This window comes from Lissotriton helveticus, chromosome 6 (assembly GCF_964261635.1).
Source record: "Lissotriton helveticus chromosome 6, aLisHel1.1, whole genome shotgun sequence".
Lineage (NCBI taxonomy): Eukaryota > Metazoa > Chordata > Amphibia > Caudata > Salamandridae > Lissotriton > Lissotriton helveticus.
Window position 1 is genome coordinate 331974480 of NC_136067.1, and position 23800 is coordinate 331998279.

Here is a 23800-nt window from a genome sequence, read left to right on the forward strand (position 1 = left end):
TGGCCACATCCGCCGAGACCAACCAAAAATCCAATCTGGACCAGGCCGTGTGGTGAGCGGATATACATGTACCCATTCGTGCGTCCGAGTTGCGAGCCCTCCACATATCCACAAGGGAGCCCTCACTTATGATATCTGTCAGTGCCTGACGCGCTTGTGGGTGCATTTGCCTGGAGGCGCCTTTTCTATCAATCATGTCGTCTGGCACTACATTAAAGTCCCCTCCCCATATGACCGTGGAACAGCCAGTAACATCAATCTTGGCCCAAATCTCTCTGAAGAACTCCGGGTCATCCACATTCGGACCGTATATGGCAACCATTACCACCTCCGCACCCAACAAAACACCATGCAAAATAATATACCTCCCAGAATCATCCATCAGTGCAGAAGTTTCCCTCCAATCCACACCGCGGCGCAGAAGTATGGCCACACCTCTGGCATAATTGGAGTAAATGGCCGAGTATACAGAACCCCACCTAGAGTGCTTAAGCCTGGGGGAGCAAGAGGAGTTGATATGCGTTTCTGGTAAGAAACAAATATCTATGTTGTGTCTGAGTAGGTAGCTGTGCATGAGTCTGGATTTTCTGTGGTCGCCAAAGCCCCTAATGTTCCATGTTAAGAGTCGGGTCACCTCCATTGAGTATGTGTATCAAGCACATGTCCTCCTACCACACGGCCCCCTTCGCGCATTTCGATTTGCAACGGTACATGCTGACTGCAATACATCTGACAATACACCAATGAACTCCCGGCCCAGCTCCACCCCCCACCCACACCAACCCCCCAAACAGGTTGTGTCGAAACCCCCCCTAAAGCGCCTAGGCTAACCAAACTAAAGGCGCCAAAACAGTAGAACAATAGCTTTGTGGGAGATACCCCTTGGAGGCGTGGCATCTCGAGCGTACACCCCATTTCACACAGGGTGGCTGTAGTAGTTAGGCTATTTCTACAATTAGCAAAGTAGGAGAAAAACATTACGCAACTTCGCAGCCAGTTGCATGCGGTAACTCACAGTATCAATATAGGAACACAGTGGTATGCGTAGGTGACAAATTATGCAATCATCAAAACCAGGCCCTGCCCGATTAGCAAATAGTGTTGATGCGAGCCAACCATTCAATCATTGTCACTCATCTGGCTTGCAGTCTCAGTCCCAGTATCTGACCTCCTCCCTGATGTGGGTCTACAGATATGTTTTGCAAATTTCAAAGCGGACCTCGCATCCAGAAAGTGATGGGTCGTGCCGTCGTGCACAACCCGCAGTTTAGTTGGGTACATGAGAGAGTAAGGGATCTGCGCCTGGAGCAGTATCTTTTTAGCAGGCAGAAACTCTTTGCGTGCAGCTTGCACCAGGGGCGTGAAATCAGGAAAGAAGGATATAACGTTTCCCTTGTGTGATATTTTCCCCTTCTCTCTAGCCAACCGTAATATGAGGTCCCTGTCTTGGTAGTTTAACAGCTTGGCTAGTATCGGTCTCGGTGGGGCCCCCAGGGGTGGCTTTTTCCCCAATGTTCTGTGGGCCCGTTCCACAGTGAAGACAGGAGACAGGTTAGGATCAAAAAGTTCATGCAGTAGGTCAGCTACAAAGGCCTCCATCTTCCCCATCGCCGTTGTCTCTGGAATGCCCGTGAGTCGGACATTGCATCTTCGAGAGCGCGCTTCAAGGTCATCTGCTTTGGCGCAGAGAACATCTATTCTCTTCTCCATGCTGCTTATATGGGCCTTGGTTCCCTGCTGGAACTCGCAGCACTCCGTGTGCCTGTTCTCTAGACCATCGATGCGCGTTTCATGGGTGGCCACCTGTGATCTCACACTGTCGAGTTGGGCCGTCATGCTGTCAAGTTTTGCATCGATACTTTTCAGGCTGGACCTCACCTCCAGAAGCAGTGCAGTCACATCTATGTCCTGAGATGTTTCTGTATTGGGCCCTCCTGCCGCACCAGCGTCCTGTTCGGCCTGCTTAGAAGCCTTCTTCTGCTCGAACGTGAGCCTCGGCTGGCGTGGATCTCCCTTCCCCATGGCCAGCGGATAGTCGTCAGGCGTGCTAGGATGTCTGTCAGGTCAGGATTATCCGACGCGCACCCGCCTCCGGGAAGTGCGTGCACGAGCAGGGCAACTTGAGGCACGTGGACCGCAAAATCGGTGGGACCCGGACAGGCCACTAGGCTCCAACAGGTATCATGTATTTCACTGCTTCCACAGCGGCAGGGCCGGGGCGAGAGTCACAAGCCACCACCAGGCGAGACACCCAGCGTGCAGCAATCCGGGGGTTCAGGAGGATGGGTATGCCCGGCCTTCTGAATGTGCACAGTCCCAGCGTTGGGCAGAACCCCCCCGACACCAAGTGATCAGTCTCTCAGCAGCACCCCTTCGTAATAACGCGATGGTCAGAGAGCGTCACCACCTACGCGGGAAGCCCGAGTCTCAAGGCAGGTAGGGGCACGGGAGCACAGCTTTCGCGGCCAGGTCCTCCGTGCGCTGCATGACAGTGGGGATTTAGGACGCCGATGATAGTGCCAGGGGCTCACTTCCAGCAGGGCCCTGTCCGCATCGGCCCCAATGACAATGCGCAGTCCCAATCTAAGATGGCGGCCGCCCACGTTGTCGATCGACCCAGATGAAGCCGCCCGGGTCCCCGGAGTCGCTGCAGGCATACACTGTGATACGTCTATATGTGCCTTGACCCTCAGTATACCTGAGCCTTACCCCACCAGAGGTGATCCGAGTGTCGGGGGCCTCACCGGTCGCGGAGCTGTTCAGCGGTCTGGGCCCACGGCACCACGCCCTCAGTTAGCGCGCCTCTCCCGCACAGACCTCCAAGGCTGACGGGCTTCACAGCGTGGTCCTCACGGCGAAAACGACGGAGTTTACATTAGGGTGTTGCGGGCGCTCCAAGGTGCCGATTCTTCAGTCGAGTCCGCCCCAGATCTTTCGCCACCGTTGTGCACTGGTTAGAAGTGCGTGTGACCCGAAATAGCAGGATTATTGCAGGATTATAATTACAGCCGGCGGAGCTCGCTTGTTAGGCGGCCATCTCGCTGCTCGTCCGGCCACGCCCCCCATGAAAATGTTATATTTAGTATCAGAATATGTATTTTCAGAAACTGGCTAGTTGATTTTGGACAAAAACTGATAGCATTCCAGAAATATATTTAAAACTCAGTATTGAATGATAATGCCTAATGGATTTGGCAAATTTGTTGCTGTTTTTGGTTCCTTGTTGCCAGAGGAAACGTACTACTATGGTTGGTCTTTCATGACTTGTGTGGAGGTTTTTCATCTTCTGTAGTTATAAACTTTTTTATGATATTACCCGTATTACTCTCTGCGCCCTGAGTTTGTAAGATCAGTGATTCTGCAAGTCTTTGTAAAATGAGCATTAGCCCCACTGTGTGAACCCATATTGAACATCCATTTTTCTAGCTCTGTTGTTTGTTTTGGCTTGTCAGGGTAGGACATGTATCACTGTTGAATTTTGCTCTGTGCCAGGTAGATCCTGAGTCATAGCAAATGATTACAATTCTACTTGGAAGGAATAAAATATCTATTTTCCTTTTTAGGTTTCGCCTGGCGTTTACTGCGCAAGCAGTATCGCGCAGGCGAAAACTTTTGTTTAGAAGTATGGAGCTTTCTCCCGCCTCTGTCTTCCATTGGCTAGCTCCATAAATGGAGGCTAGCCATTGGAAGACAGATCTGCCCGTCATTGCTGGAGCAGATTCGTGGGCGTTCCCATGATTTTTACTCATCCCACCCCTTTCCCTACGTCATGCGGCGGTGGACGGTGTTTTTTTTTTCTTTCTTTTTCAAGCCATGTTTTTGTCATTTGGTTGCCTGTGGTCTCCGTGTTATGTCGTGCTTTGCTCGTGGCGGTCGTCTCCGTCTTCCGTCTTTGCCCGGTATGTATGCTCCGGTTATCGTGCGTGGCTGTCGTCTTTGTGCCTGTGCTCCGGTTTTCGTGCGTGGCTGTCGTTTTTGTGCCTGTGGTCTCCGTGTTATGTTGTGCGCGGCTGCTTTCAGGAGCTGCTCGGCTCCGCTGGCCTCCCCCCCTTCTCTCTGCCCTCCTCCGTCACGCTCTGCCGCTCCCCCGGGCCCCCACCCCTCCCTCCCTCTCCAGCAGCCATGCTACCTCAGCTTGTTTATTCCTACTGCAGCGGCGGGAGGAGAAGAAAGCTGTGTCGGTATGTGAGATGCTGGGCGTGGGTACCGTGTGTGCGAGTTGTGGTGCTTGTTTCATTGAGACTTTGCCAGCGTGGCTTGAACGTGGCCCAAAGCTTAGGATGAGGCGCCGCCGGGGGGTGGAGGGCAGACAGGCAGGCAAGAGGCTCGGCAATTACAAGCACACGCCGGCAGCGAGCCACACACCTCCCCCCTCCCGTCGAGCCTGTTTACTGAGCAGAAAAGGCCAACCATAGAGCATCACCACCGGCGTGCCGAGGAGACAGCACAGTCCGGCAGCGATATAGGCTCCTAGATGTATGCACGTCAACATGCACACTGCAGAGGCTGGTGGACGACCTGGTGGGCACAAGACATGCGGCAGTGATCACTTTCAACCTTCACTAACAGATTCCCCCCAACTACTGCCTGATGCCTCAGTCCATCCATCATGAACCTTCTCCAAGCCCCCTATTTCTGTCTGCTCCAGTGTGTGTGTGTGTGTGTGTGTGTGTGTGTGTGTGACTGCTCCTGAGTGTGTGTGTGTGTATGTGACTGCTCCAGAGTGTGTGTGTGTGTGACTGCTCCAGAGTGTGTGTGTGACTGCTCCGGAGTGTGTGTGTGTGTGTGACTGCTCCAGTGTGTGTGTGTGTGTGTGTGTGTGACTGCTCCAGTGTGTGTGTGTGTGTGTGTATGTGACTGCTCCAGAATGTGTGCGTGTGTGACTGCTCCAGTGTGTGTGTGTATGTGACTGATCCCGAGTGTGTGACTGCTCCAGTGTGTGCATGTGACTGCTCCAGAGTGTGTGCGTGTGTGACTGTTCCAGTGTGTGCGTGCATGTGACTGCTCCAGAGTGTGTGTGTGTGTGTGACTGCTCCTGGGTGTGTGTGTGTGTGTGTGACTGCTCCAGGGTGTGTGTGTGTGTGACTGCTCCAGAGTGTGTGTGTGTGTGTATGTGACTGCTCCAGAGTGTGTGTGTGTGTGTGTGTATGTGACTGCTCCAGAGTGTGTGTGTGTGTGTGTGTGTGTATGTGACTGCTCCAGAGTGTGTGTGTGTGTATGTGACTGCTCCAGAGTGTGTGTGTATGTGACTGCTCCAGTGTGTGTGTGTGTGTGTGACTGCTCCAGTGGGTGTGTGCATGTGACTGCTCTGGTTGTGTGTGTGTGTGTGTGGGGGGGGCTCTGGGTGTGTGTGTGTGTGTGTCTCTGGGTTTGGCTGGCTCTGGGTGTGTGTGGCTGGCTCTGGGTGTGTGTGTGTGTGTGGCTCTGGGTGTGTGTGTGTGTGTGTGGTAGTAATTGCTGTCTGCTGAGCTCGTCCGTAGGGTATAATAGTTCTCACATTTGCGAGAGATTAAGCTATTGGCAATGTAAATGACAATGCCATTTATTTATCTGTTTTCAAAACCAACACATAAATGGATTTGCATATGGCCATGTCTGAACTGGTGTGGTGGAGTGAGCTAAAGAATGATGATGGATTAAACCCAGATCAGTTGACTGGGGGTGAGTGTTTGATGTTCTCAAATGCTCTGTCCATCATCCCCTTTGGTATCGCTTGTCTTCCGTTTGCAAACATTTTCTGCCTACTACGTGCACCCTGGACACTCGGTTTTTGCTTACAAAACAAACAAATGAATATTCGCCAAGGAAAGGCATTTTTACACAGGATTTTGGGTTCAGCGATTTCCATTTGACTCGGAAATATCACTAGATGTGCGATTCCCTTTTACCTTGAAACCTCTCCGACCAATCTGCATTAAGTTTGAATTTTGGAGGGTGACTTCTCCCAAGTCTGGTTCACATTGGTCAAGTGAGACCAAAGGTATTTAGTATTTAGGGTTGTCAGACTCAACTTTGAGTGCTACCGGAAAAAGCAAGAGCCTTGTGGGCTGAAGTTGTTTGTCTTTATTGTTCCAGAGTCCATCCTACTATAGCTCTGCAAACTGAGTCATGTACAAACTTTTCACACTGTAAACTGTCGGTTTTAATGATCGCGAGCAGTCGCAATCTTCTCAGGGAGGTTATTGGGAGGGGGGAGAATAGTACAACAAGCTCAGAGCTCAATGAACAACCAGCAATGCAATAGCGTGAATGACCAGCCTACTGCTTCTCCTTAATAAAGAAAAGTGTCTAGTACAGTATAATAATAATAATAATAATAATACATTTCTTTATTCGGTTAATCACAGGGAAAACCATAAAAGACAACAATTTCACAGACAAAAAAGAAGAATACTGTTATTGAAATAGGCATATGTTCATATAGAAGACGTTAAAAAATATTTTTCGCAAAAGAAGTGTTGATTCTTGTACATGTAGCTAAAGGTTTTTCCTATGATTCATGATACACTTTAAAAAATTTAAAACTAGGTAGCAAAGTTCTTCAGACTCTAAGGATTGCAGACGATAAAAAGCCGGTCGGCACTGTCTAAGGCCCCACTTCCTGCAAATCGGGAGGATCCAACGTTTTCTGTGAGGGTGATAAAATTTGCAGAACATAATCACGTGGATATTTGATTGAGTTGATGTCCCGTCGCAAGGACATGGGGGCAAAGTTTGTTCCCAGGACTTGTTTGTCGGAAACGTGACCAGTCTAAAAAAGAGGTTCAGTCTAAGTCTGGTCAGTAACATCCTCTCGTATAATTTGGTCTGAAGAGTGAGATAATGTTGAATGCCAAAAGTTTGCTGGACTATGTTCGCTTGGATCACTGATGGTTTTGCGGCATCAGCAGAGAGTCTTAATGTCTCCAGATGTCGCAGGGCAAGTTCCTTGAGCTCTTTTTTTGGGAGGGATGCCATCGCCTCTGGTTGAAGGTAGTATTTTTCAAGTCCGAGGTCGATGAAGAAAGATCTGATGTAGCGTAGCCATTTCAGGGTGAGGGAATGATCGAGTGACATTGTGTCGGTCACAATCAGTTGTGTTAATGTATTTGTGTCCGAAACCCAAATACGCCTCCACAATAGCAAGGGTTGAATTTTGATAAGGTCTTGGAGATAGGGGATACCAAGTTCCATGTGGGAGGCGTAGGTTGATGAGCCCTTCGGAGTAGCAAGAAGAAATCTAATACATTTATTTTCGATCTTCTGAAGGGCACCAACATCCGTATGGCCCCAGATTCCTGCTCCGTATAGCGCGATAGCTTGGCACTTGGCTTTATAGATCCTCAGGAGTTCTACTGGGCGCCTCCTTCCCAGTTTCCGTGAAAAAGACTGCAAGGCTGCTGTTGAGCGGTTAAAGAGATGGCATCTGGCCTCCACAGCTGGTTTCCATGTTAACTTGTGGTCTATCATGATCCCGAGATATGGATATTGTGCAGTAATTTGGAGGGGTTGGTTGTCAAGAAAAATGTTTTTTGTATCTTTCTTTGCCCCCCCCCCGCGATCATGACAAAGGTTTTTTTTACGTTAACCTTTAGGTCCAGTGAGCTCATAAATGAGGTATATCTATTGAGTGAGTGCTGGAGTTCACGAGGAGTACGGGCCAGGATGACAGCGTCATCCGCGTAGAGGAGCGCTGGGATCAGTCTCTGATTCGACTTTGGGATGTCCTGAGCCCCCCTCAGCATCTCTTCCTCAAGGCCGTTTGTGTAGAGTGAGAAGAGAAAGGGGGCCAGGACGCAGCCCTGCCTAACTCCCTGCTCTACCCCAAACGACTCCGTCAGCTCACCGCACTTTCCAAAGCGAACTCTCGCCGAGGCCCCAGAATACAGCTCTTTCAGGAGGTCCAGCAAGGAGGATTCCACGCCCATTTCTTTTAGGATCGCCCATAGTTTGGAATGTGAGACACAGTCAAAGGCAGCGGACAGGTCTACATAAACCATGTAGACCTTGGATTTCTTGGCGTGCGTGTATTTAGCCATGATAAGACTCAGATTAAGTGCCTGCTCGACTGTCCCAAGGCCTTCTCTGAAGCCAAATTGCAGATCCGAGATGATGGCTTTTTCCTCGCTCCACTGTTGGAGTCTCTCCAAGAGGACTCTCCCCACCACTTTGCCAAGGGAGTCCAGGAGCGAGATGGGGCGGTAGCATTTCGGATCCTGGCGATCCCCTTTTTTGAAAATGGGGACCATGATTGATCTTATCCATGAATCTAGAATGCCTTCACTGGCTGCGGCTGTACAGACTCTTGTCAAGATAGGTGCCCAAAGATCTTGATTGCACTTGAAAAGGTCAACTGGGACACCATCAGGGCCCGGGGCTTTTCCGGTGTTACTTCTTTCCAAGGCGATCAAGATTTCCGATATGTCGAAGGATATTGAGATTGGGTAGTGCACCTCGTTACTATGAATTGGTTGATGGTCTGTGTTTTCATAGGTTTTAAATATGTTTCCAAAGTGGGCTATCCAAGTTCCCTCGTCAATAGCCACCTCTATCTTGGGAGAGTTGTTGTCTAGGAGGTATGGGGATCTAACTGTTCTCCAGAAATCCTTGCTGTTTTTTGAAAAGGCACTCTTATCTAGGTCTTTCCAGAGTTTCTCTTTCATTTGTTGGAATCTAGCCCTGCGATCGATTTTATATTGCCTTCTCAGACGTTGGATGAGGCCCACATCTCTTGGCTTTTTGTGAAGGGCGGTTTTTAGGTCAGTTAGAGCCCTCGTGCAATTGTGATCAAACCATCCTTTTTTGTGGTGTTTATTTATTGGTTTCCCCGTGAGCAGCTCTTTGGCCGCTGCCAAAATTTCTCCAAAATTTGAGAGGACCTCTGCATGATTTGTCACTGGGTCCAGGCACTTGATGATATTCGAGTATGTCTGGTTCACTAGATTCTTTGTGAGTTTTTGCGGGTCAATCTTCTCCCATTTTATGGAATAGCCATTATGTTTTCCCAATTGCAGACTTTCTTGTGCAAGAGCTTTAGCTATATGGGGGGTCTTAGATTTGTGCTCAGGTAGGTGAAGTTCTATCCTTAAGGCATAATGGTCACTAAGTGTGTTTGGCAACACTTTGTGATCTGTAATCATTGTGGTAAGTCCTTGGGAGAGCAGAATATAGTCCACCGTTGTCTGGTAGCCTCTGCCCACGTAGGTTGGGTCGAACTGATGTTCTTTCTCTTTTGGAGAATTAGCTATCACTAAGTCAAACTCTGACAGAGTATTGTTCATGGCTTTGCCAGGTTTGTTGTGAACGAAGTGAGCTAATGGGACTTCCTGTTCGTCCACAAACCCACACTGTTGGAGGGCAGTATAAACAATACCACACAAAGACAAAAAGTACTAGCTACGTGATATGCAGGTGTGTGGCTAGGATTGCTGCCCCCTTTCACTCTACCCCCTCCCTTCCCAACCCCTTTGTAGTCTTGGGTCAAGTGGGTGTATTTATCAGAGCTGGTGCTGGACTTCCCCTTTTTAGCTCTAGTATCTTTTGGCTGTATTAGTGCCTGTACTATCACCTGTACTCTGGGTCGCAGTAGCGTGTGGTTTGGCCCTCATCTTACAGTTTATGCTCACTGGAGTGGTACCAGCCTTGGTCGAGCCATGAAATTGCCCTCCTCATGGCACAAGTCCCATAAAAAGAAGTGGGGGGACTGACGATATGCAAATGTCCTCATGTCGTCACGTGCTGAACATGTCCAGGTGTCTGAAAATTACACCGGGACATGTTCAGCATATTTCTGTGGGGCCCAGCTTCTTGGCAGGGGGGATGGTGTCCACCCTGTGAAAAGAGTGGGGGGACGCTGTGTACCTGCGTGTCCCCCCGACTCGAATCGTCACACAGGTTGCAGGGTGCTCGGTAGTGTGAGGAGGCTGGGGCAGCTGTCTTGGGACAGTGGCCATCTTCCTGGTTTGACAGCAGAGGCAGCAGGTGGGCCTTAGCAGCAGCCGCAAGCCTGCTTCCTCCATCTGGTGAGTCGGGTGATGGTCACTGGTTCCTCCCTTGGGTGAGCCAATGACAGTCCTCCTTCCAGGCGCATGTCCCGGGGCGGCTTCTTGGCAACTTGAAGCTGCTTTGATCTGGACGGCTGCATCTGATCTTGAAGGCAGAAAGTCAGCGCCACGGGCTACCAGTCAGCTCTTTGACACGCAGGGACACGATGCCTCCATGCAGCAGCTCCTTCTTGGTGGCTCAGTTCCTTTGGCATACACTTAAAAAGCTCTGGGGCTAGCTGCTCGTTGAGGTCATTGAGGCACGCTGGAGTGTGCTTCAAGGGAACATCGCACCCCAACTCCGAGACGTCATCAACACCTCCTTCGACACCGCCACCTTCCCGGAGAGCTGGAAGCACGCCGAGCTCAGCGCCCTACTGAAGAAACCAACAGCGGACCCCACCGACCTCAAAAACGTCCGCCCAACTCGCTCCTTCCTTTTCCTGCCAAAGTCATCGAGAAGATCGCCAACAGACAGCTTGCCGCCTTCCTCAAGACGAATGGATCCCTCGACCCCTCGCAGTCCGGCTTCAGAGCCAACCACAGCACCGAGACCGCCCTCATCGCAGCCACCGACGACATCCGAGCCCTTCTCGACAAAGGGGAAACAGCAGCACTCATCCTCCTGGACCTCTCCGCCACGTTCGACACTGTCTACCACACCACCCTAGTCCAGCGCCTCAGCAACACCGGCATCCAAGAGAAGGCATTGAAGTGGATCATCTCGTTCCTCGCTGGAAGAACACAGAGAGTCCGCCTCCCCCCGTTTCGTTCCGAGGCCACCGAAGTCATCTGCGGCGTCCCCCAAGGATCATCACTCAGCCCCACCCTCTTCAATATCTACATGAGACCTCTCGCAGCCATCGCACGCCAACACAACCTCAACATCATCTCCTACGCCGACGACACCCAGCTGATCCTCTCCCTCACCAGAGACCCGGACACCGCCAGAACCAGCCTCCACGGAGGGATGAAAAACGTCGCCGATTGGATGAAGAACAGCCGCCTGAAACTGAACTCAGACAAGACGGAAGTCCTCCTCCTTGGACCATCACCCTCCGCCTGGGACGACTCCTGGTGGCCCCCAGCCCTGGGCACCGCCCCCAAGCCGGCAGACCACGCACGCAACCTGGGCTTCATCCTGGACTCCTCCCTCTCGATGACCAAACAAGTCAACGCCGTCTCCTCTTCATGCTTTCACACCCTCCGCATGCTCCGCAAGATCTTCCGATGGATCCCGATCGACACCAGGAAGACGGTCACCCAGGCCCTCGTCACCAGCCGACTGGACTACGGAAACACCCTCTACGCCGGAACCACAGCCAAGCTACAGAAAAGACTACAACGCATCCAGAACGCCTCCGCCCGACTCATCCTGGACATCCCTCGACGCAGCCACATCTCCGGCCACCTGAGGAACCTGCACTGGCTCCCCGTCAACAAGAGGATCACGTTCAGGCTCCTCACCCACGCACACAAGTCTCTCCACAACCTGGGCCCCAAGTACCTCAATGACCGCCTGACCTTCCACACGCCCACCCGCCAGCTACGGTCCACCAGCCTCGCCCTCGCCGCCGTACCACGCATCCGAAGAGCCACCGCCGGAGGCAGATCCTTCTCCTTCCTGGCGGCCAAGACATGGAACTCCCTCCCCATCCACCTTCGGCTGACCCAGGACCACCTCGCATTCAGGAGACAACTCAAGACCTGGCTGTTCGAGCAGTAGCGGCCCCCTTCCCCCAAGTGCCTTGAGACCCTTCCGGGTGAGTAGCGCGCTATACAAGTGTTATGATTGATTGATTGATTGACCGTTATTTAACGACAGGTGAGTCTCGATCACAGCTCAACCAGTGCTGTGATCTCACCAGCAAGACTCACTTGGGGCTCACAACCAGGTGCATGGTGTAACAACAATACCTTCTTGAGTGGCACAGGCAGTTTGAGTACACTTGGGCAAAAGCAACGGCTGTGATGGTGGGGATGACGGGATCTCCTCGGACGCGTCTTGGCAGTGCTGCGCATCCTCTACTGAGTTTCAGTGACCGTTTCTGATTTGGGAGCACCAGTCACACTCTTATCGAGAGTCTGGTGTGTGAACCTCAGCATCAGCATTACTAGATTCAGTCCACATCGGCAGTCATCTCCTCCTGCATGCTTGGTTCAATCCTTCCTTGGTCAGGCAGGACTCTACAGGGATTCTAGGACAACGAAGACAATTCTTCTTGTAGATCAGACTCCAGTGGATGTGCCCTCACCTCGGGTAAGCTGCTGTCAGGCAGTAATTAAATCTGGTTGCATTGCAGTCCTCTGTGTACTCTGTAGAGCTCAAACTCCTTGGTTAGAGAGAACTTGAAACTGGAGCTACAAATGGGTCAACAGCTCCGACTCTTATACATTTAGACTGCATCACTGCATCTTTAACATAGCGCTTTTATTGACAAGCAGCGCTTTGGTGCCTAAAATAATTTGTAAGAAGTGAACTGCAATAACTGTTACAGCGCTCCGCTGCCAGCATTGTTTGCCATAGCGCTTTGTGATAAAGTAAATCAGTGCGTCCTATTTACCTTTTGGCTCGCGGCCATTTTGTTGTTGTTTATCCCAGCCCGTCCCCCCCACCACGCTCCCGCCTCCCAGCTGACCCCCCCTCGCCCCTCCCCTTCCACCATCCTCATATGACTGCTAATCTTGCGCGCAGCGTTCACGCGCAGCGGCCGCGCCCCTTGCGCGCCGAAGGTGCGCCAAAGGTAAGCCCGTCTGCGCCCGTCCGCGCCTGGACCGCGCCCAGCGCCATACCCCCTGCCCTTTGCCGCTCCCAACCCCCCAGAGTAACCTATGATGCCGCTACTCTCCTCGCCCTCAACGCCGGACGCACCCCACTTTGCTGCGAAGCCACCCCAGGACGTACTCACGGCCCTTTCTCCTGCCTCTCCTGTAAGTTCAACTGCGTCAGGACCCTCACCAAACACACTTCCTCCACACACAGCTCCGAACACTACGACTTGAAATGCATCCTACTGAACACCCGCTCGGTCCACAGACACGCAACCGAACTCTGGGACCTAATCGACACTACGTCTCCTGACATCGCCTTCCTCACTGAAACATGGATGAATACATCTTCTGCCCCCGACATCGCCATAGCCATACCGGACACATACAAGATCATTCGAAAAGACCGCACCATTAACAAAACTGGAGGAGGCATAGCTATCGTCCATAGAAACACCATCAAAATTACAACCAGCTCTGACGACAATCTTGCAACCGCCGAACACCTCCACTTTCAGATCCACCCCGACCCCAGGACCACACTTAGAGGAACCCTCATTTACCGTCCCCCAGGCACCCGGTCTCAATTCAGTGACGACATCACTGACTTCGTCAGCCCGCACGCCCTCGCCTCCGAGAACTACATTCTCCTAGGAGACCTCAACTACCACCTTGATAACATTCTCGACAACAACACCACCACCCTTCTGGACAACCTGTCCAATCTCGGACTCAAACAACTCGTTGACACCCCAACTCACACAGCCGGACACACGCTCGACCCTATCTTCACCTCCAGCAAGCACATCTCCTTCGATCACACTACAGCTCTCCACTGGACGGATCACAGATGTGTTCACTTCAGCTACAAAACAACCCTGACCCACAACCACCCACAACCCATTCCCCGAAGAAATTGGAACAAAATCACCGCTGACCAACTCCTCGCATCACTCAGCCAAAACACTCCCACCCTAACAACGGACCCAGACCAAGCGGCCACAAACCTCAGGCAATGGATCACCAACAGTGCGGACGAACTAGCACCCCTGAAAAAACACCAGTTGAAATCATTCAGCAAAAGAGCTCCCTGGTTCAACGACGACCTTAAAAAATCCAAGAAGACATGCCGCACCCTGGAGAAGAATTGGAGAAAAGAACCAACCTCAGACAACATGGCCTCCCTCAAGACAGCCACCCGCAAACACCACCAACTGATTCGATCCGCCAAGAAATCAGCATTCAAGGACCGTCTCGACAACAACACTCATAACAGCAAGGAACTCTTCAATATCGTCAAAGAATTCACCAACCCTCCCGCAGCATCCAACGACATCACCAACTCCCAAGACCTCTGCGATGCGCTATCCTCCTTCTTCTACAACAAAATTGCCGACATCCACAACAGCTTCATGAATACTCCCAATGACCAACCCACCCCACCCCCTTCTGTTCCCACCCCTCCAACGAACTACCTCAAGTCCTGGAACCCAATCACCACTGAAGACACCATTCGCCTCATGAACGCAATCCACTCCGGCTCACCTTCAGACCCCTGTCCCCACTACATCTTCAACAAAGCTGACTCCATCATCGCCCCCCACCTCCGCGATGTCATCAACTGCTCCTTCAACTCCGCCTCCTTTCCAGAAATTTGGAAACACGCCGAACTCAGCGCCCTTCTGAAAAAACCAACAGCTGACCCCTCAGAACTGAAAAACTACCGACCCATCTCCCTCCTCCCTTTCCCGGCCAAAATCATCGAGAAAGCCGTCAACAGCCAACTCGCAGCCTTCCTTGAATCCAACAACTCCCTGGATCCCTCTCAAAACGGCTTCCGAGCTAAACACAGCACCGAAACCGCCCTCATTGCGGTGACCGACGACATCCGAGCACTCCTGGACAACGGTGAAACAGTGGCCCTCATTCTACTCGACCTCTCCGCCGCCTTCGACACTGTCTGTCACAACACCCTCATACAACGCCTCTACAACATCGGCATACAAGGAAAAGCCTTGGACTGGATCATCTCGTTCCTAGCCGGAAGAACCCAGAGAGTCCGACTCCCCCCTTTCTACTCCGAGTCCACCGAAGTCATCTGCGGCGTACCTCAAGGCTCCTCACTCAGTCCCACCCTCTTCAACGTCTACATGAGTCCCCTCGCCTCCATCGCACGTCAACACAACCTCAACATCATCTCCTACGCCGACGACACCCAGCTAATCCTTTCCCTCACCAAAGACCCCAACTCCGCCAAAAACAACCTTCACGAAGGTATGAAAGAAGTAGCCGAATGGATGAAACAGAGCCGCTTAAAACTCAACTCAGACAAAACGGAGGTGCTCATCCTTGGATCCTCCCCCTCAGCTTGGGACGACTCCTGGTGGCCTTCCGCTTTGGGATCAGCGCCCACACCCACAGACCATGCACGTAACATTGGCTTCATTCTAGACTCCTCTCTCTCAATGTCCAGACAAGTCAACGCTGTATCGTCGTCCTGCTTCAACGTCCTTCGCATTCTCAAAAAGATCTTCCGCTGGATCCCCCTCGAAACAAGAAAGACTGTCACCCACACACTGGTCACAAGTCGACTGGACTATGGCAACACACTCTACGCCGGAATTACAACAAAATTGCAGAAAAAGCTCCAGCGCATCCAAAACGCATCAGCGAGACTCATATTAGACATCCCGCGCCATGAACACATCACCTGTCACTTAAAAAACCTCCACTGGCTTCCCGTCAACAAAAGAATCACCTTCCGCCTTCTCACCCACGCACACAAAGCCCTTTATAATCTAGGACCCGAATGCCTCAACACCCGACTGTCCTTCTACTATCCCACCCGCCAACTTAGATCATCCAATCAAGCCCTCGCCGCAGTCCCGCGCATCCGAAAAACCACCATGGGTGGCAGATCCTTCTCCTTCCTGGCTGCCAAGACCTGGAACTCACTCCCCACCCACCTCCGCCTTACTCAGAATCACATCTCCTTCAGAAAAGAACTGAAAACCTGGCTATTCGATAAACAATGAACCCCTCCCCCTAGCGCCTTGAGACCCTCTGGGTGAGTAGTGCGCTCTATAAATGCCTGAACTTGAACTTGAACTTTTATACAAGTACAGCAAACAAGATGTGCATTCCCCGTCTGCACTTTGAGAACCAATTTGAATCGTTTCTCCTTTCATGTGTCTTTCTTAGGTTGTCTTCCAGATTCTGCCCTTGTCTTGAGAGAGGCTCTTAACAGCAAAACCACCTTCGGGCTGCAGCATGCAGAAGAAAGGCATAAAGAGGTGCAAGTAGTGTGCACTTGACTATCCGAGCCACACCCGACAGTGATCAGGAAGGAACCCAAAAGGATGTTCCTTTTCTAAAGACAATTCTCTCCCTGGCAATGGGAACTGTGATCGCACCCTCAACTTCTACCATCCACCAAATGGCAGTCTAACCAGAATCCCTTCTGTGTCAAAAGATCTTGTCGATTTTTCCCAATTGGCCGCCTACGTGTCCTCCCTTCAGTTTCATGATTTTCAGCAATACATGTTTACTGTCTGGAAAAGTAACCTCATCTCAATCTTGTGCGCAAGGACAGGTCAGTGCGTCCAAAATGGAGCTTACAGGCCTGTGCCAACCGGGCTCTCTCATACAGTGAGTAACAGACTTACCACACTCCACACGCAAGCAGCCATTTGCTTAGGATCACTTTGCTTTGATTCTGGATCCATCCTTAGCAGCAGAAATTGACATGAGCGGGCCAGTAGGCACCCACTCCTGTGAGTCAGGAAGAAGACCTGACTGGCCACGCTAACATCCCTACAAACTATGGTATGCCGCCACCATCGTGCTACATGCGCGGCAGCGTCAGTAGTCTTCTGTAACTATTGAGAGATCACTTGGTGCTCCATTCCAGGCCCAAGGAAATTCAAGGACTAGACTCATGTCAAAGCCAGGCCTAGGTTGTAGAGCACCCACTACAATGGCATGATGCTGGAGGCAAAAATCAGGATGCTAGATAGGGGACAGGACTGCCCACCATACACGGGACATCACTCTCCCAACAATGGTGCAAAGATCTGAATCCCCGTGGAGCGAAGTGTCAGACGACAGTTGCAGGACAGAGCCCCTAATTATGATGTAGTGAAAGGGACGTGGAGAAGCAGAAATAGACACCGGGTGTGAGGCAAAGGCGGCCCAATAAATCCCACTGCACGAGCTGGTGTTGCTAGTGCCCCCTTCCTGTCAAAAATAAGTCATGGAGTGGCTGGGAACTGCTTTTACTTTATGGGGCCATCAAGCATTGTTTAACAGCGGCATGTTACTAAAGGTGGGGGCTGAAATGTTCGGACAGTGCCCCCCACCTCACTGATGGCACAGACTGCAGCAGCTTGGTAGCTCTGATCACCAGAGTGAGATGCTGCTGCTGACAGTTACTGCCACTTTGCTATGCTTCATGCTATGTACAAAGAGTACTTAGTTATTCTTCTGTGTCCACGGTCCTTTAGGGCCCCTACTCACTTTTCTGCCCAATTTATAGCACTTTTTAGCCCGCATCAAAGTGAGGACCTCAAAACAACACATTTTTAAATAAAATGCGTCTTGATTTAAAGGGGTTTCCGTATAAACTCTAACATGGAAAACATTCACCTGTCTTTAGTGCTTTCTTTGTAAACGAGGAGTCCAAGAAGGGGGGTGGGGGGGCCGCTAGAAGTCTGATGAGGAAATAGAAGTACCGGTCCAAACCGGTCCACAAAGTGAGTGCCGATGCGCAGCTCCCACATGGAATCACCGCCTCAAATTAAGCACTGCCTATCTCTTATTTTAGAAAGGGTGAAAATACTGTGCTCAACGTTTCAGCGGCTGTTTGTGCCCCTATTTTCTCGTAAAACAATGCGCCCAGTGATACAAAACGAACTGCTCAGTGTCTTTCACTGTGTTTTTTTTTAATATTGTTGTGTGCTGCTTGAATTGATTGTTTGCCTAGCCCTAGCCGTATATTAATTAATTTGAAAGCACTCTTCGAGTAAGCCTAATAAGAGCACTGCTCGATTTATGTTGACATTTTTATTACTCGTTTTGGCCACTTGGTGGCAGGTTCTCCCAACTGCAGCCTTTCAACTTCACAGATTGTTGCCATCAGTGGATCTGCTTTTGTTCAACTGAACATACATTCGTACTCGTTGCGGATGACCTGCTATTAGTTTTGTACAATTAGAACTGTAATTGAATGCAGAATGTGATATTTGTGTGTAAAACTGCAGGCATGTGAATAAATACATTGGATATACAGGGCACAAGACCTAAAGAAAGAAGTGGGGGACTAACCTAGTTAGGCAGTGTGCAAGTGACATCACGGCGCGTGAAATCACGGCACATGAAATCACGGCACATGACATCACGGCACATGACATTACATGTGGCATCACAGGAATTGACATAGGAAGTGGCATCAAAAGCCACGACTTTAATATGTACGTGTGATGTGCTCTGACACTGCTTTCGGATGAATAGCGCTATACGAGAAAAAATAGTAGTTCTTAAATTATTTCAACGCCTCCTCAGGGGTAGTAAGCACTACATAAATTACATTTATTTTGTGTAAATACTGGGAGAAACCAAAACATCTGAAATTCTTACAGTGCATGCATATCTAGTAATCCAAGCCTGAACAAAGTGAAAAGATGACTCTTCAGTATGTGTGAAGTGCTAACCTCTGTTTCCCCTCTTCTACATTTGCTTCCAGGTGTGAGGCTCTTTACTGCTCCCAGCCAGAAGACTGGAACAACAAGCATTTACAATGCAACGGTCTCGCCTTTGCAAAAGTTAGAGCTATTGGCATTGTAAATGACAATTTATTTATTTATGTGTTGGTTTTGAAAACAGATAAATAAATGGCATTGTCATTTACAATGCCAATAGCTTAATCTCTCGCAAATGGCACACACAAACACACAGACCCACACACAGAGCCCCACACACATACACATAGCCCCACACACACACAGAGCCCCCCCACACACACAGAGCCCCCCCACACACACAGAGCCCCCCCCACACACAGACCCCCCACACACACACTGAGCCCACACACACACACACTGAGCCCCCCCCACACACACACAGAACCCACCCACACACAGAGCCCCCCCACACACACACACAGAGCCCCCCCACACACACAGAGCCCCCCACACACACATACAGCCCCCCACACACACAGAGCCCCCCACGTGTGTGAGGGAGTTTAATGTTTGTGGGGTTAGTTTATGAGAGTGTGATGTTTTTGGGGTTTCTTGTGTGAGGGAGTGCGATGTTTGTGGGGTTCGTGTGTGAGGGAGTGTGACATTTATGCGTGAATGGTGTATATTACGGGGATACTTGTGTGCAGGTAAGTGAACAGTGTTCTGGGAGAGAGAGAGAGAGACAGTGTTTTTGTGTTTGTGAGAGGCGAAGTGTGTGTGTGAGAAAGAGAGGAGTGTGTGTGGGGGGAGGAGACGGAGGGAGAGGGAACGTAAAGGAGACAGGAGAGAAGCGAGAGCGCCCTGTTGAAAGGAGGAGCCACGCAGGTGAAATGTTGGCAGCAGGCCCTAGGGCCGCTCCCCTGCATCTGTACGAGGGTCTAAGACCGTGGCAGAGTGCCCATGGGGTGATGTACCCCTCAACATCTCGCTCTGTGCTCTGTCTGTCCAACTAGCTACCCAGACAGGCTGGCAGGCGGAGAGTGAAGCAGACAGCTAGGACAGAGCGACGTGCACAGTCACGGGTAGAGCGCAGTCATGCCCCTGGGGTTCGTGTGTGAGGGAGTATGATGTTTGTGGGGTTCGTGTATGAGGGAGTGTGACATTTATGCATGACTGGTGTATATAACGGGGATACTTGTGTGCAGGAAAGTGAGCAGTGTTATGGGGAGAGAGAGAGACAGTGTTTTTGTGTTTATGAGAGGGGGAGTGTGTGTGTGTGTGTGTGTGAGTGTGAGAAAGAGAGGAGTGTGTGTTTGGGGGGAGAGAGACCGAGGAAGAGGGAACGTAAAGGAAACAGGAGAGAAGCGATAGCGCCCTGTTGAAAAGAGGAGTCAGGCAGGTGAAATGTTGGCAGCAGGCCCTGAGGCCGCTCCCCTGCATCTGAACGAGGGTCTGAGACCGTGGCAGAGTGCCCCTGGGGGTATGTGTCCCTCGCTCTGTGCTCTCTGGCTGTCTGTCCAACTAGCTGCCCAGACAGGCGCGCAGGCGGAGGGTGAGGCAGACAGCCAGGACAGAGCGACACGCAGACAGACAGACCTGGGTAGAGCGCACTGTCACGCCCCTGGCACTGTGCCCCACCTGCCCCCTTCCTCTTGCTGCCAGACCCTCATTAACATCGGATGCCGCCCCTCGGTAATCAGAAGGCAGGAATGAGGGCCCTGGACCAGACAGAGCCTCTGAGGTGCCGCAGAAAACACGCTGCGCTGTGAGTACTTGGTGACTCAGGGTCTCTGGTGGGCACCAGGTACAAGAGATCCACAGGACCACAGCATGTGAGACACCTGTGTGGGGGATGAGAGGGTCAAATGAGGCCGCCGGTGCGCACCAGGCGACCAGATAGATGGAGACAGAGACCAGGGCAGGCCTCAGGATCTCAAATGAGCATTCGAAGAAGCTACACCTCAGACTGGGCATTATTACACACATACCACCCACTATCCACCCGACATTCACCTGGGTAGGTTGGAGGGTTGCAAGAATCACTTTTTATGCAGTTAGATAAAGAGCGAAGTTGGCTCAATGGCATTAGAGCGCTTTACACAAGAACTATGCAATACATTTTTTAACATATAAAAGATAAGTGATTTGCCTGGAATCACTGGATGTTGACCCTCCAAAGGCAGGACTCGGGATTTATTCCTTGGTACCACAACCCACAGCTTTAGGCGCTAGAATGCATCTCTCCCACCTGGAACACCTCCCTAAGGATAATCCGAGGAGTGGTATTCCGCAAGTGTAGATTTTCCGTACTTCTCTACGGTACAGAGCTCTGATGGCGGGCAATGCTCAAAAGCGTTAGCTATTCAATGCGCAAAACGCGCTAACTATTCAATGCACAAAAAGCTCTAGCTATTCAATGAGCAAAAAGCGGCAGTTATTCCCTGTGCCATGGTCCTCACGCTTGCAGCGTAAGCAGAGACCTGCGTGTCTCCAGCTCGGCTTAACATACTTCCGAGGCAAAAGGGGTGTTTTTACACAGTGACACTCACACCCACTCGTGAGAGCGCTGCAGAGTTATGAGCCTGCTGCAGCATTCACACCATAGACGAGTGTGCAATAGTCGTGATATATTCGGGTCGCTCGTTGTCCCAAAGTATTCCTACAGGTTTCACCCCTCTGAGCCAACCTGTGGCTTACAGTGGGGCTGAGGGGGCGGGCGGGGTTAGGTGGGTCATCAGAGGCAGTTGATGGGAATTTGAATGGCCCCCTCCTTTATTCTCATGTAAATGCTGCCTGAATGGGTTTCGCAGGGAGTGGGAAGTGAGGGTGGGGGCTGGAGGGAGGCAGCCCCTGGGAGAAGAAACAAGTGAGCGGGACGAAGAACAGGGGGTGGGGGGGCCGAAAAGCGAGCGGGGCAAGGAACAGGGGGGTGGGGAGGGCCGAAAAGTGAGCCGGACGAGGAACAGGGGGGTAGGGTGGGCCGAAAAGCGAGCGGGACGAGGAACAGGTTGGTGGGGGGGCCGACAAGCAAGCGGGACGCGGAACAGGGGGGTGGGAGGGCCGAAAAGCGAGCGGGACGAGGAATAGGGGGGTGGGGGGCCGAAAAGCTAGTGGGACGAGGAACAGGGGGTTGGGGGGCCGAAAAGCGAGCAGCGAGCACAATGGAGGAATAGGGGGGTGGAGGGGCCGAAAAGCGAGCAGAACGAGGAACGGGGGGGGGGGCAGAAAAGCAAGCACTCACCGGCTGGGGCGGAGGACTCGGCGACTTCTTCCGGCGGCGGGCGGGCAGAAATGGCGTAAGAAAAGCGCCGCCATTTACGCATTCGGGGGCGTGGTTTTTGAAGTTGAGTGACGGATGACGTCACAGAGTTAAAAACTGCAAAAAACACGCCCCCGAATCCGAAAAAGACGGGGCTTGAATGGAGTGACGCCCCTCTCCTCCAATGGCTGGCCAGCATTTACAAGGCCAGCCAATGGAGAAGAGGGGCGGGTTCCAACCCCATTCTCTGAAAACATCAGTTTCTCCCAGCGAGAGCTGCGTAAGCACAGCCTTCGCTAGGCGAAACCTAAAGAGGCCTGAGGCCTTTGTTATTGCCCAGCAGGAGTCTGAACTAAGAAAGCCCTGTCCCCGCCTTCACGTTGTTGCTTGTTCCAGATCTAAAGCAGACTACGTGCAGGCTCTGCTGAAAGTGTCCCGGTGTTTGGAAATTACACCAGGACGAGTTCAGCACATTACTTAGTGGGGCCCAACTTGGCAGGGTGGACGACGTTCACCCTGTGAAACTAGTGGGAGGACGCTGTTCACTTCCGTGTACCCCCGACTTGTGCCCTGGAGTGGACCTATCATCCTATAGTAGGCCTCTAGCATTATTCTCGGTGTTCGTGGTGGCGTTAACAGATAATGGGCGGCCCACAATTTTTTTTTGGGTGGGGAAAAAAAAGTTTATTTAAGGGCTACAACATAATGGTTTCTAAGTGAAGTGTAAGTAGATCCTGCAGAGAACGTTACATATGATGTGAGATTTCAAAATGTGAAGTGCTATAACTGCAATATTTGCACTAATACGTTTTACATTTTCAATACACGAATAACACCGACAAGCTCTGTTGGTAATCCTTCGTTCAGAGGTGGAATTTCATTTACGTTGGTTTGACAGAGATTGGTTTTATGCTAGAGTCCTATCTCTTTTTATTTGGATGTTTGGTTTATTGCATGGATAGTGAAAACTGCTTCAAAAAGTCAAACTTGAAAGTATGGTATGGGTAAAATACAAACTGTAAATTTAGACAAAACCTAAACGTCGCTTCTGATTGATAATATACGTATTTCATACTTGCCAACTTGAAGAACAATCTCACCGTGAGAGGAGGGGAGGGGGCCTCGTGCTGAGAAGTACCCACGAGGCACTTTTGATCACTAAACCTCCCCGCCCACTCAGAAAAAATAATTGCTGAGGCTGGTGTCGAGGTCCTGGGGTGTTTTCACGCCTCTTAATGGACTTTGGCAGTTCAAAGCTTCGAAAAACGAGCTGGAAAACCACTATTTACAGTGGTTTTCAGCTCGTTTTCCCTGCCACCATGTGATATCGGCTCCTTACCGGAAGACCGGGTGATGGAAACAGATATCGTGTGTCACACAGTGGCACCGTGCGAGTTGGCAGGTATGGCGTCGTCTCGAGGGGAGGGGTTAGTACAAGAGCCAGCTCTTCACCTTCTTGCAGGTCGTTCCACGATGTCGAAGCGACGTATGAGAAAAACAGACCTCTGGCTCTGTTTCGTGGATGTGTGCAAGCAGGAGTCCGGCTGAGCTGAGGTGTCAGCTGGTTGATGGAAGCAGATGAGATTGTTCAGGTAGTCTAGGCCTATGTTGCGTAGTTCTTTGAATGTGTGGGTGAGGAGTTTGAACTGAGTGTGCTTGTGTAGTGGGAGCCAGTGGAGCCCTCTGAGGTGGGATGTGTTGCGAGTCTTGCTTGGAACGTAGAGGATTAGTCTGGCTGACACATTCTGGATGGTTTGTAGTCTTGTGGTTAGTTACTTGGTGATTCCGACATAAAAGGCATTCCCGTAGTCCAGCCTGCTATTAAGGAGTTCATGGGTGACGGTTTTTCTGGTGTTGCTCGGGAGCCATTTGAAGATCTTCCTCAGCCTCCTCAAGGTAGGGAAGCAGGAAGCTGTAACAGCATTGACTTGTGCAGACATTTCCAGCTTGTTTTCGATGATGCAGAGGTTCCTGGCGTGGCAGGTGGAGGTAGTGGTTTTGTCTGAGAGGGACAGTATGTGTTGTGTGTCGTTATTGTATGAGAGGTTGTTGGTGTCGTGGGTGCGTATGAC

The 23800-nt window shown here is 51.1% G+C and overlaps 1 protein-coding gene across 3 annotated transcripts in view; it reads left to right on the forward strand.

Moving 5' to 3' along the window:
- NBAS (NBAS subunit of NRZ tethering complex) overlaps positions 1-23800 on the forward strand; it is a 2361081-nt gene that overhangs the window by 289099 nt on the left and 2048182 nt on the right. The gene's annotated exons all lie outside the window — the stretch shown is intronic.